Source organism: Athene noctua, chromosome 4 (genome assembly GCF_965140245.1).
Source record: "Athene noctua chromosome 4, bAthNoc1.hap1.1, whole genome shotgun sequence".
Lineage (NCBI taxonomy): Eukaryota > Metazoa > Chordata > Aves > Strigiformes > Strigidae > Athene > Athene noctua.
Window position 1 is genome coordinate 23,224,495 of NC_134040.1, and position 17,454 is coordinate 23,241,948.

Consider the following 17,454-nt stretch of genomic DNA (forward strand, 5'->3'; position numbering starts at 1 on the left):
CTCTGGGTAACAAAAATACATGACATTACAAAGACATTTCAAAGGTGAAAATCTATCCAGAATTTACAAAAACTAAGTAAAAGGACTAGAGCTTTAGAAGTTTAATATAATTGAATTATTATATAGGTATTTTAGAGACATTTCTGTCAAGAATGTGCCATAACCATTTTGGATTTTAATTTCATAAGGTCACACAGAAAATTCAGTCCAGGAAAAACAAGTTTTCTAAACTGGACAAAATTAAACAATCAAACAATAAACCCCTAAAACACTTCACACCACTGTATCCATTTATACACTGCTTGGCTGAGTGCAAATCAATAGAAATCAAAACACCACAGAATACAAATGGCTTTTACATTTTGTTCTTTCTTTTCCTTATGTAGACACGTTTCTACATGAACCATATTATTATCCATAAAGATAACTTTAAATGTATGCTAAATTATTTCTAATTAGAGTGTATAATTTCTGCTAGTAAATGAGGGATAAATAATTATTTTTATAGTCTTAGTTTATTCAATTTGGAAAAATTATAATACTTGTATTAATTTTAATTTTGAAATTAAAAAGGTTGCTAGATATTACTTTAATAAAATTTAAGAATAAACAGTCTGTAGAATAATGAAACTGACATTACTGCCTGTATGTCCATGGCAGCTGAAAAGATATATTTACAGTCATATATATCATATACATGCATCTGTTTATGTATCATATTGATCCATATTGACATGACCATGTATATCTGCAACAGCTTAAGAAAGTGTGACCATGTGGTTTGTTTCTTTTAACCCATTTCAGTAATAGCACAACTTAAACAGAAATAGTTCACTTAACATGATTTTTTCCTAATTCTTCCACTTGAATTTAAAATATTGCATTAAAAATGGGTAGACTTTTTAGCAGCTTTTAAAAAAAAATATCTATATTAGATGGTCAAAGTTAGTTTTAAATAGTTTGTTCTACTGAATTTTCAGGCTGTCATCTTCAATCAAGTGTGTGGATTTGACCACCTCTTATTGTGTGGGGGGGTTTGTTGCTCTTTGGTTTTTGTTAGTTTGGTTTGGGTTTTGTTAATCACCTGAAAATATTTGAAGCAGTGGTTATTTATCTAAATATTATAGAGTTTTCAGGAATTTATTTAAATAAAGATTTTTATTTATGCTTACCTTCAGGCACAAGAGGAAATTAATCATTATTTAATAAAATACTTAGGCCTTTGTTCATCTCACCCTGTTTAGTGAAGTGCCTAAATTAAGGGCATAGTTAGATTAGTCTACAGTCAAGGAAAACAGGTCTCCCATGTGATTCAACACAAGCAAAAATGGAGTCATCCTATGATAGCCTTTCTTTCCTTGCAGAAAAAATATTCCCTGGTTCTTCCAGAGGAAACTTATTGTGACTGTGTTCCACATACATATATTGGTATGCTTTCACATGTCACACTTGAAGTCTACTGCTCATCTCCATTGCCTTCATTTTTGTGACCTTTGATATCAACTGCTTATAGTCTCTGTCAAGGGATGCTGAAACAAATCCCAGTGTACATGCTGCTCTTTCCTGACATAAAGGATGAGCATCACTGGTATGCTTCCTAGCAGTCAAAGCTCTCTGTACTGTAGGTAAGTTTGGAGGCATCATCAGGCCCAGTAACAGCACTTGTATGCTGTTTGAAAATAGAAAGAAGAATTCTTAAGGATTTACAACAATTTAAGAAAAGTGAAGTCACAGGGATTCCTGAGCTTAATGCACTCCTGTGTAAGGCATGCTTGGTAAAAATGAACTTGGTCTGTTGATTCTCTGAGAAGAAAGAACATGTTACCTCCTCGTCAAATATACTGTGATAATAATAGTATGCCAAATATAGACTATAGACCCTGAAATCTGGAGAAATGATACAAATTTGCATCAGACTAATATGTCCTAACAGCTTTGGCTGGCTCAGAGCACAGGCTGAGCATGCCTGTGTCTGATAGCAATGTACTATGTCAGGTAAAAATAGTCACATCCTGGAATGCTTTGACAGGGAGGCCTTGGTGCATGCTAACTGGTATGATTTTTTGAGTTTCTCCATCAAAGGTCACTGTGGATAAGGGCATTGCTTTTTGTTAATTTGTGTTAATGTTAAAATCAAATATGGATGTGTTGGGGTAATATCCTACTGTTCTTTAACTGCTGATGAGGTTTTGTCTCGATGTACACTGAACATGCCAAATCATCATTGATTATTTTATTTTATATACATGTTTCTAACTAGTAAGCCTATAGACACGATTATTAGAATTTCTTTCATGAAGTTCAAAGCTTAGTATACACACATTAGGGTGCCTGGGCACTTATGGAATAACAAGCACATTCCACAAATAATGAGAACACCTCTTAATTCATCTGAAACCAAAGCCACAAGAGAGTTATAAATGTATTTGTTCTCCAGTTAAATCGATTCCATGCAGTGTTGCAACTGCTTATTATGTATTCTGTTTATTCCACAAGGAGGAAAATAATAGTTCTTTTCCTGTTCTGCTAGAATACCACAGTATAAGGCAGCTTATTTGGTTTCATTTTAACAGTAACAATTTCACTTCTAATCAGCTTCTGTGTGATGCTTCCACTGATCTCTAAGATGCTGCTGGATTACTGATTTCTATTAAGAAATAAGAAAGAAGCATTGCATCACATGCCAGGATCACTATTTTACTTACGTAGACCAGCTGTTTGTTTTTTTTTTTTTTTTCTAAGAGATCTGAATATGCATTTCTTTCAAGCATGCATATTAGTTAGTGATGTGTATCACTGAGACAAGATTCAGGATCTTATATAAAATTTTTTTTTTTTTTTTTTTGTCAGTGCAGTTTTCAGTTGATAATGTCCAAAGATAGCATATGCTTCTACCAGAAAGGCTATTAATAGGCTTTCAGATTGCTTAAGTAGTTTATATCGCAGTTCCCTTAGGCACTAGAATAACTTGACTTATCAAAGAAAAGACATTTGGATGTTGTTTCTTCAGAAGCTGATGAGAGAAGTAAAACTGATGATAAATTTACTGTGCTGTGATGTAAACCCCTGATTCAGAGAAAGCATGTGGGGATATTTTACAAATGGACCATTGGTTGCAAAGATGCTTATGCTGGTTATAATGCAAAATAGAAGAGAAACAAGCAATGTAGTACTTATTCCTTCTTTCCTTCATGTTCTACACATCCTTATCAGCTAGGTAATGACTTGAATAACTGTTACAAAAAGGAAGGAAAGAAAAAAAGAAACTATAAATTTTATTTAAAAATAAAGAACCTGAAGTGGATCTGAATAGGCTTAGGCCTATTAACAAGCTTTAACAAAAATACAGCAAAATATTAGAACACAAAATTGAGAATCAGGTTATAGATACTAAACCAAACTATTTTGAAAATCTAGTGATGACCACTCAATTATACACTGTTCTCATCATTATTTCCTACCAATACTTACCTTGAAATATTATCATCATTTCTAATGTTACAGAAAACGTTAAAATCCAAGTAATCAACCAGTTTCAATATTTCTCAGCCCACTTTCTGCCAAAGGACTTCATCATCTATCATGTCTGTCATATCAAATGTTTGGCTGAAGCTCTGTGTTTAACCACCAATAAAAAAATGATAGCATTGGACAAATCTGTCAAGCCTATCAGCAAGGTTGAATTCCCTCCCCCCAAAATGCTCCTCCTGACACATTTAGATTTTCTTTGTAAATTTTTTTTTTTTTTAATTCACTGAGTGAATAGGGAGTAGTTTCTTTTCAAATTACATTTCTAACGTTACATAATGTTTAATAACATTCTGCTGTTGGTTATAATAATTTCAGAAACTGCACGTGATTTTACATGGTACAATTAAATTGCTTGTTCCCTCATATATAGTAAGGCAAAAGGAATCTCAGTACCTTTAGTGAGAGAAAAATAAAATAACCTGGTAACCTGGCATAGTCAGGCAGGGTAAGGGGAATAGTCAGTACTTTTGAGAATAAATTTACTGTCATGTTTAAGAGGTGAATACTTGAAGTAGGGCCCATACAATTTCTGAAAGAAAGGTCTAGTATATAAAGTTATGTTTTTCTCTGAATGGAAATGTTTCTACACAACTGCAGTTCAGAGAATGAAAAAAAAGTATTTATTCTGCTTTTCAGAAAAAAATAAAATGCATCCATGTTTATGAGAGGATGTGACTTTAGACACTGCTTGAATGAGTTACATCAACACCGATATGTTAATATGGAGGCTGTTACAGAAATATTTTTTTTCAGAACTTATGCTCAGCAATTTCCTTAATGTAGTTATATTTTGCTGTTTATCAGCCTATATGAACTCCAAATCGTTCTTGGGAAATTTTTTATCCACTAAAGAAGCTTTTCATTGATAATATATATAAATATTAATTAAAGGTGAGTTAAGAACCTATGGAAAAAATAACAAAAATAACTGAAGAAGAAAACTTGTACTAGAATTGACCCAGAACATGATGTGTTACAGAAATTTGGACAATTTTTTTATTGAATGTGGTGTCAGAAAAAAATCAGTAACCTTAATTAGAAGCCTAGGGCAGACTCAAAACATAAAATGTTCTTTCGTAAGTGTTGGTTAACAATTTAGTGAGACATGATCAGATATCACTAGATTATCAGCAAGACATGATCAGATATCACTAGATTATCACACTAACTGTTTGCAGGTTCCATACAAAAAATACATGGATATCAATGTTTTTGATTATCATATCAAAATCCTGATGTATAATAATTCCTCTTTTGGGGAGAAATACAGCATCTGGGTGCTTGAACCAGTAACATGCCTATAAATATGACTACTTACGTGACTAAGGTAAAGCATCTGTTTGATTAATCTCAAAGATTAAGTCCACAAAATTTTGAGGAATTTTCAAGAAATTTCCATATACTGTATAGTAATGTATAACACTAGTGTGAAAGTTTGATTCAACACTTAATTAAACACTTAATAATGCTTAGCCTTACTGAAGTTAAATATTCACATTATATCCTGTAAAATTAACCAGCAAAAATGTATACTTGAAGTCCTTTTCCATGTAGTGGATGAGTGATTTACTGATATCTAGGGAAAAATGTGTCTAGTCCTCAGATTAAAGAAAAGAAGACATCTACTTTTTTCTTTTACTTAGTAGCGCTTTAATATACTAATCAGAAATGGGTATTAGGGACTGAAAAGGTGAATGTACTGTTTAAGAAACATCTGGAAAATTTTAGGGTTTCTTAGAAATCTGGTATAGTTAGAATCAGCACGAGTGAAAGAAACTACAACTGACTGATGAAAGGATAAGTCTAACTAAATTAGAGAGAGGCACTGATAATGTGAAGAGTTGGCCCTTCGTCCCCAAACTGATAGATGAGAACAGATGGGCACAAAGATGGACATTTTAGCAGCTCTGGAGATGCTGCAGAGTACGTGTGATCTGTTTCATTAATAAAACATACATGTCCATTTTTAATAGCCCTTGACCATTTTACTAGTAAAAAGACCGTGGATATAATCCTTTCTGACAATAATATCGAAAAGGAAATCTATAGACACATTTCTGTTCTTTTGTTTTTATTCCTCTCTCTTCATTTTAATCTCTTTTTTTTTTTTTTCCTCTTTTTTTTTTTTCCTCTTTTTTTTTTTTTTTTTCTTTTCCCCCAGAGGATGGTTTGTGGTGAAGGATGGTGTTGTTTTTCATTATTGGAAGGCTGAAAAGGAGGTAAAACGTTGTTGCTATTTGTTTAGACTCAGCATTAAAATTGTATCCTTGAATAAGAAGTGCCAAGCATTGATAAACAGCACTTTGTGTCAGTGTCATTGCACACAGTACTACGTGTTTAAATGGCAATCACTATTACTTACTAAGAACAGTACAGCTGCTAAGAGTGTTTCAGAATATGAAACCTTTTAACACAACCATATTAAACCAGTTCATAGAAGTGTATGCACAATATTAAATCTCCTAACTCTGTTTTTTTCTTTAGATAAAATCTCCCTATGAGCTTGTTTGTTGATTTGTTTGTTTTAGCTTGGTATTGCTCCGGTGTGAAAGACCTATTCAGGAAAAGAATAAACCAAATACCAGCTGTAGCAGATTAAATAATTCTGAAGGTCAAAAAAAAGTGGATATTAAAAAGTTGTGTGAAAGATTGGTGCTTTGTTTTTGGTTGTTTGTTTGTTTTTTTTAATCTGTGATTTCTGTTTCCGTATGTCCTGGCACACTGTCCTAATATCCTAGTCCCTAGGTGCACTGGGTAGTTGCAGAAGCTTGTCATTGCAATAAAAAGATGAAACCAATAGCTGCCTTGGTCACCTTTTGGGATTCTTTTTAGCTTTGTCTTTATTCTGTTTGCAAGCAAGAAAGGTGCTCTTATAATGATAATGAAAAAGTTACTTTTGGTTTTGGGAGCTATGCTTAACTTTCATATTTATTCCAAACAAGAAATAGATTTGTTTTACTGACATGTGAAGGGATCCTTATGATGTGATCAAACTTTATGAAGCATGGCTCTGAATCATTGGATAAAACTTATTCTTTAGAAATAGCATTCTCAGACTGCATTTAGAAATGTACATATTCTACTATGTAGCCACTTAGCCAACAATTGTGTTTTGCTGATTAAGGATACCAATTAAACCCAGACACCAGAGTGAAAAGAGAAGGCGTATTTTACTGGTGATAACCAATGTAACAGTGTAATACAGAAAACATGCAGTAAGAAAAGACAGAATTGTGCACCTAAAGCAACAAACAGGAAAAAGCAGGGTAATGCATCAAATCATTACTACATGAAGAGAGAACAGTGATTAAGACAGATCCATCACCACTTGCATACGTTCCCATCACGCAGACCCGCAGCGGCTGGGCAGCCCCGGTTACAGCGAGGGTTTGCAGAGCCTGTCCCGGCACGGGGGAAATCCTACGCGGGGCGTCCACCCGTAGGTGAGGCTGCCAAAGTCGCTGCAAACGGGCCCAGCCTTATATACCAGAGATCGACAGGCCAGAAGAGCTGGCACCTTTGTTCTGAGCGGAAAATTTCTGGTTTCATTCCCCTGTTGGATTCCACCCAAAGCCTGGCCAGGGCTCAGGGGGGAGAACCAAGGGAGTTTCTAACAAGGCCAGATACTTGGGTTCTCAGCCTTGAACAAGGCTAAACAAGGGAAGCTGGATACATTCTCTCCTCACTACTGATTCTATGTTGTCTAAGCCGCCTCTTTCACTAGCGAGTTTACATACTTTGTTAATGATTACAGACTAAGTTAGCAGCTTCGGCTTGGGGCCTGTTGTTCAGATTTCAGTATTTCAATGCTTTAGCACTTTTTACATCAGAATAGATGGTTTGTTATAACTTAGTACAATACCTACTAGCACAATGGTTTTCAGTTATAGAATATACAGGATTCATCTATAGGTCAACTCTGGCTTGGGCCGGTTGTCCAAGCCTTAGCACTTCAAATTGTCTAAAGCCATTAAGAGGACTTCAATAAATACACAAATAATCAGTGAGCTAATTAATAGATAATTCTTTTAAGAAGTTTAGAATAGGTTGTATTATAAAAAAATTAAATTCAGGGAGATAAACTTACAGAAGTTATTTGTTTTATAGGTCTGGAATTCTAGCAGTACTTGTTATTCTAAATTAAAATAATACTCATACTAATACTTGACTAATGGAAAATGAAAGGAAAAAAATGATCATAAACATACCAAGACTAAAGGTTAACATTTCAACCTACTTCTAAGCCCATCATGTATTTGCATGCATATCTTCCATGGTCATATTCTCAGCTGTTATAAAGCTGTGTGATTCAATGGAATCTTTCTGAAATCATGTTAATTTGCACTACACAAAGATTTGGTCCAGGACAAGTAGTAAAGCAGAAGTACAATCAGATTTAATACTCATTCTTGAGCATTCACTCAGCTTTAAACCTCATTCTTTTCCAGAATGTTATGTGTGGCAATACTTTTACTATTTCAAGCAGATTATTTTTTTAAAATGGCCCCAAAATATTTTTTGCAATTTAAGAAAAACAAAAAAAAACAACAACAACAAAAAAACCCCAGAAATAAACAGATGTTTCATATAAACTAGATGTAGCTGTCAAAATTTCTACCTGTTATCTGCTGCTTTTCCCAGCAGATATTTTCAGTGACTTTCTTTTTGCTGTCTAGAAGGGAAGACTTGCTTAGTCTAGTTTTGTTACTTTGCTTCTTACCTTGTAAGACTTTTTTCTTTTCTTCCTGTCTTTAGAAATTTTTTCTCTCTCTTTTCTTTTTATTTGGAAGTCTTGCAATAAAAATGTCATTCTGGATTTTATTTGTATAGACCATTATTTTGTTTAAAAAAACCCTCAAAGATTCACTGGAAAGTACAACTGATGACAGGGAGGAAAGGGAAACAAGTGATGAAGAAAAAGGTGAGTGAAAGGAGAGATCTCATATATGGATTTACCTCTAATGTGTGAAACATTCACTGGGTTTATACAAGGAAACTTGGATGAGATCCTGCTCATGCTAGTATAAATTAGTTAAATATTAATTGAAAGAGTAACTGCATTTTCCTGCAATAAATTCTTTTGCTATAATTGCCTTTTTGTAATTCAAGAGGGGGCATAATTAAAGGGACAAAACCAGGTATTGCACTATTATTATTATTACTACTCTGCCTTATACCCACTAAATTCTCTGGTTGTATTCAGCATCTGTATCACTTCATTGGTATGTGTGGAGTACTTGCTCTGCTCTTTCTCCCTAATGGGTAAAGGCCAATTTCACTTTCCTATTGGTTAAACTAAACAAGCTAAATAGCATGGAGTGTATGATAAGAAAAATTCATTCTCAGCTGTTATGCCTAATATCTTCATAAATCTTCTCTCCTGGTTTAGCTCTCATTACTGAGCAAAAGAGATAACAATATATCGCTCTGGGAGGTTTTAAGAGCATTTCTCTACTAGTCCATCTAATTTAAAGTGACTTTATGCTAGGAGCAATGTGTAAGCAAATCCCTTCTGTTACACTAAGCGCTGTAAACTGTGGTACATGATAAAAATGGTAAAATAATCAGGTCACCATTCAAAGAGTCAACAACCACTGCAGTGTCTCTGAAATACCTCTGTTTCATTTTAACCAAGAAGCAACTGTACTGGCTATGTGGCATCTGATGATATTTTAATGATGACCACTGCAACCTCAAGAGTACTTTAAACAAAATCTTCGGAAAGAGCTACTCAGTACCCAGTTCATTTTAATGAACACCATAATCATACTACAAACTGCAACTCTTCTTAAGCAGAAGTGTTTTATAACATTGTATTCATGAAAAAGAAAATCATGGTTGTCATGAAATACAGACACTTTTGCTGATTCATGAAGTCCACATTCATTAAATGCTTGCCTTACTCAAGACAATTGATATGAGCTATTAGGAGACAAGATAATTCCTAGCCAGATGGAGTCAGAGACTATGTAGACACTAGCAAATAGTGTACAGAAATAGGAATGGGTCTAAAGATAAAACAGTTGGGTCTGAAAACCTGAAATCCACACTGTACATATTAAAGGCAATTCTGACTTTGGATTATCTCTGGTTGGGTCCCATAGGCATAATGCATCTTGAAAACTGGAATGCATTAGTTCTGTTCCTGAAGCCAATATTGCAGCTTGTTTTCATCTGAAAGGGATTCAGTTCACGCACACTGAAACTGCTCCACGGTGCAAAGCTAAGCACAGTATGTAGAGACTAGTGGGAGATTTACTCTAACAGTGCATTGCCGGCTGTCATTCAATAATCTGCATAGACATATCCACAAAGGCCACTCCTACGCTTATGAGCTGAATTTATCTACTTTTAAGTTTTATAGGCTGTAAAGGTCTGTATGTACCTCTTACCCTTTGGTCACTGTAACAATGGGCTTGTTCCTCTATTGGTTTTTGTGTCATGATACTATTTACATCTGAACAGACTGAGTGTACACAAAATGCAAAATGCTGAAATATTTCATGGTCACAATGAAAGCAATCTATAATTTTTTTTTTTTTTTTTTTTTAATTACTTTGCCTTTGTTCTGTAACTACTAGAAACATTGGTAGTGGGAATTCCAACCATTATCTGTTAGTACATACTTCGTTTCCTACACAACTCAGACCATTACCAGGGAAGCTTTCCTAAGAGGATCAAAGAATATGCCAAAGTTACAAGACTGGATTTTTCATCTGAGGTGCATGTCAGTTTTTCTGACTGTTCAAAGTACTTTTCATTCACCAGATCTTCAAAAGTAAGTCTATTTGATGCGTTTAATACTCTGTGGCCACAGGGCGGTTCATACATTGCAACAACTGTTTCATAATAACTTCTTTTCTTCTTAAGCAGATGTGAAGATGTTACATACAGGTGACAAGTTCATTTGATCCCATGAAAGCATAAAAAAATCCCAAAGCTAAAAAAATATTGTCTCTAAGTATATAACTTTTCTATTTCCCAGAATCTGTCAGTCATAGTTCAAGCTTCTATTTTTTAACTTTTTTTTTAATCACCATCAGTATGGTCCACACACTTATGTGGTGTTGAGAATTTGATTTAATCATTATAATTTATGGGAAAGACACCAACAGATAATGTTGGAGTTGTATGTTTTAATCATAGCATTATATAACATGCATTTTATTAATGACAAGTATAAAATTTAAATCACAGTTAAAAATTTAATGCATAAAGTCCTACTGTACAAATGCATAACAGAAAGATGACTCTTACCTCTAACAGGTATCTACAGATAACAATTAAAAAATAAAACAGATTGATATAACATACGACATACAGCAACATCTAACAACAACCATATCCAAACTCTATAATGATGTGAGGCGAGAACTACCCAGAATGAGGTAGGGTAAGGATTTCAGAAATGCCAGGACCCGTTAAGTGAAAAAAAGGAAATGATAGGGCTGATAATTCGTATCTAAAAAAAGAATCTCTTTTTGTGAAATTAGTAGACATCCACATGCTTAAAGGAGCAATGCATAACAAACCCAACTTTATACTGCACAAGGAGAAAATACAGAAGGCTTGAACCCATCATCAAATTACCTTACACTAGTTATTTTGTTGAGAAGAATTTGCAGGGATTACAGCTGTTATGATGAAGGTAATTATCCTCTTCTTATATGCTGATTAAGTTAATTTGAGAGGAAGACAGTGTGTGAGAAATACAGTGGTGAGAGATACACCTTTAGAGTGTTGGGGGGTTTTTCAGAGAAGTACAATATTTTACAAAGAGCAGGTGACATTACTGTTCATATCTAGCTATTTTACAACATACATCAAATTTTGTATGGGAAAGACATACATATATCTGGAAAATGTTTGGATAAGCACAGATTTTTCCTGTATCACAATTATTCTTGATGTAAAAAACCCAACATAATTATAAGTTAGTTGTGTTTCTATAGTGCAGACGACACAGAGGTGTTTATGAATTATAAACACTTATTTATAAGTGGGTTAATCTGGGCATAGGTAATCTAAACTTGTCTCCAACACAAATATGTGTACTGAAGTACTGTAACCAAGAAGAGTGTTGCATGTGTTTTGTAATACTATAATGGCCCAGCCAGGAAATTTACATAAGTCTGTGATCAATATGGTCATGAGAGAAGCAGGCAAAGATGCATTTAATTACATGTAGGAAGCATATGAGTAACAAAAAATGCTAGAATATACACATATATGTATATATACATATATATATCTGTATGTGCTTCATTCATACATGTTCAGTTGCAATGCTGGTACAAACAGGCATATTAAGCATGACAATACTTATAAGTGATATTTAATGCCAGTGACCTCTGCCACTCTTTTGAAGTCCTTTGTAGTTAGTATGCCAGAGAAAGATTGCAACGTCTGAAGTCTATCTTAGCTTGCAACCTCCTTGTCCCCAGCACATTCATTCCTTATTGTCCATGGTAGAGATATTAGACATCTGAATCTAAACTCCATCTGTGAAACAGAAGGATGTTATGTCTTTGACAGGAGAAGTCTTTTCTACTCACATACATCAGGATTTTGGTCCTCTTTCTCCACATGATACATTAAGTAGGATCATACAGCTTGACAGTCTGGCTATTCATTGCCAGACGATGGGACTAGAAATAGCAAATTTAAAATATAGGTAATAATATGTCACCATTTTTCTTCCACTTTCTTAATGTATTTTCTTGTAAACCTATCACCTTTACTGAACAGTGGTAAACACATAGCTGCTGCAGGAGATGCAATAAATAAACATAACAACGCTTAATAGGGCTTCTAATTCAACATAGACAAATTTAAAAAACAAGATTACAAAGTGAGATGTGGGAAAGGAAATTGAATTCTGATGTGACATAATCCAAGACAGATTTTTCTCCCTAGAAAAATCATGAATCTACTAATACTTGGAATTTTTTTGTTCTTTAAATACCTTCAGGGAGGTTTTAAATTGTAATTTGTATAACAGTGTCTTTCAGCTGAAACTGAATCAGGACCTTGCTTTTCAGGCATCATACATAATAATAAGCAACCTTTGTGCCGATGATCTTATAATCTAAAGAGACAGGCTGGTAGGAGGAAAAAAATTGCTCCCATTTTTCTGATGAGGACTTTGGGTACCAAGGCATCAGAATCACAATTAGAAGTTGAAAAAAGTGTCAGGATCTGAAGTTTCCTCTTTCTGACTCACACTTCTGTCCATAAGAGAACATTACTTTTCTTGAATTATCTATGATTTAATTCTTTGTATTAGGCCTTAAATGTTTCAGTTTCAGCTTCATTTCTTAGCAAGACTCTTTGATGTTACTGTTGTAAGTCATTTGTATATGGGGGATAACTGCTATGGAAGACTTCCAGAAGTACTCTATACACATTACTTCAGAGATAATGCAAAGATGCAAAGAGAAAAGAACTAAAGGCATTGAATAATTTTTCTATGACTTCTGAGAGATTTTATTATAAACTATAGTACAAATAATTACCTGTGGCAAAGATTTTAGTAGAAACACAAAATTGATTACCCTTTCTGAGCATGGATATATTTCTCAAAGAAAAGCCCTACTAATGAGGAAAAACAAAACAAAAGGGAATTTATCTGTGTACCTGGAGGATGCAACCTTTCAGGATAAACTCTGTAAAATTCAGAGAGGTTTATATTTCCTGCCTCAATCTAAAATATAATATACTCAGTCACACAGTTACGATGTAAAAGAGGGACATATATTTTATATTACTCAGTAAGTATTTTAATAGGCAAATTGCTAGTTATTGTTTTGAAGTTTGTATACAGCTATAAATTTGTTTTAAAACACAATCTTAAGAAGGATAAATCTATTAAAATATGTGCATCAGGAATTACCCACATGATTATAAACTAATGTTCTAATTTACCAGAAAACTAAAACCAAAAGAAAGTCCTGGTTTTGAATTGCTTAAAGATCGACCTATTGTGAATAGGTTCAAAATAGTAAATATTTGTAAAAGTATGCCATTGTGTGAAACTGTATTGAGTTAGTGTATGACGTGTGCAACAAATGGAACATGGGCAGTTAACAATGTTTCTGTTCCAAGAAAATGCTGTGAGCAGAATTAAAAACAAATCTGAAAGTTCAAACTATGTTGCAAAACAGAAATGTTATCTGCCAATCAGCTGTGTTATTAAACAAATATCAAGGAGGTGTGACCTATCTACTTACTTGAAAAAAAGTGGAAGTGAAGCATGAATTATTGAAAGAAGCACATAGCCTTCATGGCCTTCGTTTGAGAAAGCATTTGAGCTTGCGTGTGTCTATTATGACTGCATTCTAGTGTGAGCTTAATTTTAAACTCCAATTTAATTCCCATTGACTTTATTGTAAAATGGTGGTTTTCTGCAATGAGACCTAAATTGCACAGAGTGGAATCTTAACAAGCAGTGAAGTGAAGGCAGAAAGAAAAATCTCATACCTGGAAACTAAATGCTTGAGGGGCAGAGACAGAAATAATGAGATAAATCTGTGATATGAAGAAGAATGTGAACCGAAAGTGGAAGGTTTCAAACATACTGTAAGTAAAAATAAAAATGTATTTGGTCTATGGAACAGCATAACATATCTCTGACTGCACGTTTCATAAGTCATTAGCCACAAAGAATGGCAACTGGGGCACATAAGCATTTGCATTACCATCCCTATCTTTTCTTTTCCCACTGGTAATTTAGGATACTATCTGTCTTCAGAAATGGTTTGGTCTTTTCAGAAATCTTGTCTGTGTTCCTGGCCTAAAGGATATATGTACAACCAGGTTTCACATAGTATATTTAGATAGTAAACATTGTAATTTGCACCATATTATACATTCAGAATGTTTTGGATGTTCTGAAAAATGGCATGCTTCTTTATGTGTATGAACTGTATTTTCTCATGTGAGGGACCACTTAGAAATGTAGTTTCCCTTTGCATGTACAGCACTTCACTTACATTTATATCCTGAGAGCTATTTATACAGCTCAACATGTAATTGTGAACATTTATTGCTCACTGATGGATTCTACCTGAAATAGAATAATTTCACATCATGCATTTGTACATCATTCAATCATGAATGTAATAAAGTTCATACTGGATTTGTTTATTAAAGTGAAAACATTATCCTTTAATTCTCCTTTAATATATTAAAAATATTTGCCTCAGATAAAATTATTTTGATATTTATGTACATATGTGTGTATATGTGTAAATCTGTGTAAAGAATGTGCTACAAAATGGGCTAAATTGCAGGAAAGTTTTAAGTTTCTTGAATGGTTAATGGGATGTTATTATAACTCTGTTTAATGTTGACATTTGTGTATAATACGTTCTTTGTCTCGTAAAAAGAGAACAACACTGTTTTAAGACTGAATTTGTCTTTTTTCTTTTTGTCTTTTCTTTTGTTCCCCAAAAACCCATGGAAGACAATTTCAGGATATAGCAAAGGCCATTTATCTCATCAAGGATAGCTTCTTTCCTCAGTACTTTAGTCCCTCTTGTTTGTCATCTGTTTTATGAAAAGTTCTGGTGCTTTGTTTCTGCATCCTTGGCTAGTAGGCCAGTCTATAAATTTCTACTTTGATTAGGACAGGATATATCTTTTGGAATTTCTTGAAATGTATGTTATGACTATTCTCTTTTTGCTTAATGTATGGTAAGCTAACACATTTACTTAGTATACCAAAAACATTTGACTTCTGACCTATAAAGTTACGTAAGAGGTTTAGAAAAATACTTTTACCTTTTACATAGCAGTAGGCCCCAAAGATACACATATCTCAAAATTAATTACCATTATGATATTAAAAATGTCACATCTATTCTTTTTTACCTTTGATTGTCTTTTTCTAAGATTCAGCTCAACAAAGCTGTACATCTCAGAAATATTTATAAACTCTTTTGCTTTGTAACTTTTGAACTTCAGTTCTATTTAAAGTGTATATAATGAAATGATAACAGAGCAACAAACATTGAAACCTTACTGGAAATTATAGAACTGTTTAATTTCCATAAGCTCATCTCCTCTTTTTTTCAGAAGAATATAACAACAGCTGTATCTTGGAATTTTAATTTACTTCTTTTTTACTGTTAGCAAAAGATCCATCATAACTCTTTCATTCGTGTAACGGGCTCATACTTTTTTTTTTTTTTTAAAATGTATTTAATTCTTATTCTGATGACTATCACTGAAACTAGTGTCTGCATAAACTCACAGGCTGGGATACTTAGAAGGACTGCACTATTTGTCCATAATACAGTCAAAAAGCCATGTCTAGGCAGCGTCATTTACATTAATGTTGCTTCACCATAGTTTCAATTACTGTTTTTTTATTGCTTCAGCTGGTATTTACTGGATTGCTTATGCCCTTGTTAGATTTGTTATTGATCAGGGACATATTGGGTTAGAAATTCGATCTGAACAATGCTATTATACCCTTCACCTAGCTGAGAAGGTCATTCCCTCCGTATTGCTCACAAAAGAGAGCAGCTCTGCCACTACCAGGGAATCCCAGTTAACATCTGTCTTCCCAGTACTCTGGTGTAGGCTCCAATAATGCAATGTCAGGTATAGTTCTCTGTGTCAAGAGAAATTGTTCATACAGTTGCAGGTACACTCTCTTATATGCTTTGTTAGTATGATGGATTCACTTTCAATCTGTATCCTCGGTTCAGCTAGGATAGAGTTGATTTTCACAAGAAGCTGGGAAGGGGCATATCCAGGACAGGTGACCTGGGGATATTCAACACCACTCTGATGTTATGCTCAATATATAACTAGAGGAGCTGGCCGGGAGTGGGGAGAAGATGATTGTGGCTTAGTAAGGGGTTGAGTATGTGGTACTAGATGGTGAGCAATTGCATTGTGCATCACTGGCTTTATACCTTTCTTTTATTACAATTGTTGTTGTTATAGTTCTCTGCTTGTGTTGTTCTATTAAATGGTCCTTATCTCAACCCATAAGTTTTTATTTCTTTTCTTCCAGTCCTCCTCCCCATTCTACCAGGATGGGGAGAAGTGAGCGAGCAGGCACATGGTGCTTTTATTGCCAGCTGGGCCTAAACCATAACAGTCCTTTTTGATGCCCAGTGTGGGGCCCAAGGGATGAGATAACAATAAAATCTGACCAAAGCATGTTAAGACAAATTTGTTATATGCACTTCTTATTCAAATAGTTGCTGGTCACAGAGTTTTTTCATTTGGTCACATGGTGGGTTATGTAAATCCTTACATGCACTATGTATTCCCTGTGGTGTGTTTATCACCTCTGGGAGGGGGACCAGGACTACCGTTTTGCTGTACTGGGTAATGTCAACTTATGATGTGATTACATCACTAGTCATGAGGTTAAACTGGTATTCATATATGACTTTGCTTTCATTCCCATAACTCGGGCACCTTCTCTCAGAATTTATTAGTAATAGGATCCAATCTATGGCGAAGAGAGGGGGGATGCTTTCTCCTTCAGTATAATTACAATATTTTTTTGAGAAGTTTGAACATCCTTGGGATGTTCAAACCAGCATGCTCTTACTGCTCTGTATCCTGAATGTGTGTGACATCTTGTTTAGGGTTACACAAAAATGTTTTAAGAATGCCATCCAGACATCTGCCCCAAGGCTGGATAGTTATGGGTGGCACGGCATTAGGGACAATATGGGCAGCTATCTAGAGAACTTCTCACACCTAATGGTTTAGAATTTCACTCCCCAAAAACTACAGGACCCTCATAAAGTGGCAGAACTTTTGAAAGTGCTGTGGCTATTCCAAAGAGGTACATATTGCTGTACTGTGCTGGGTCCTACTGAACACTGCTCAGTAATACGCAGCAACTTACTTAGCTGTGTATACTGTTTGTCTTAACACCTAATTTCTCACTTTTGA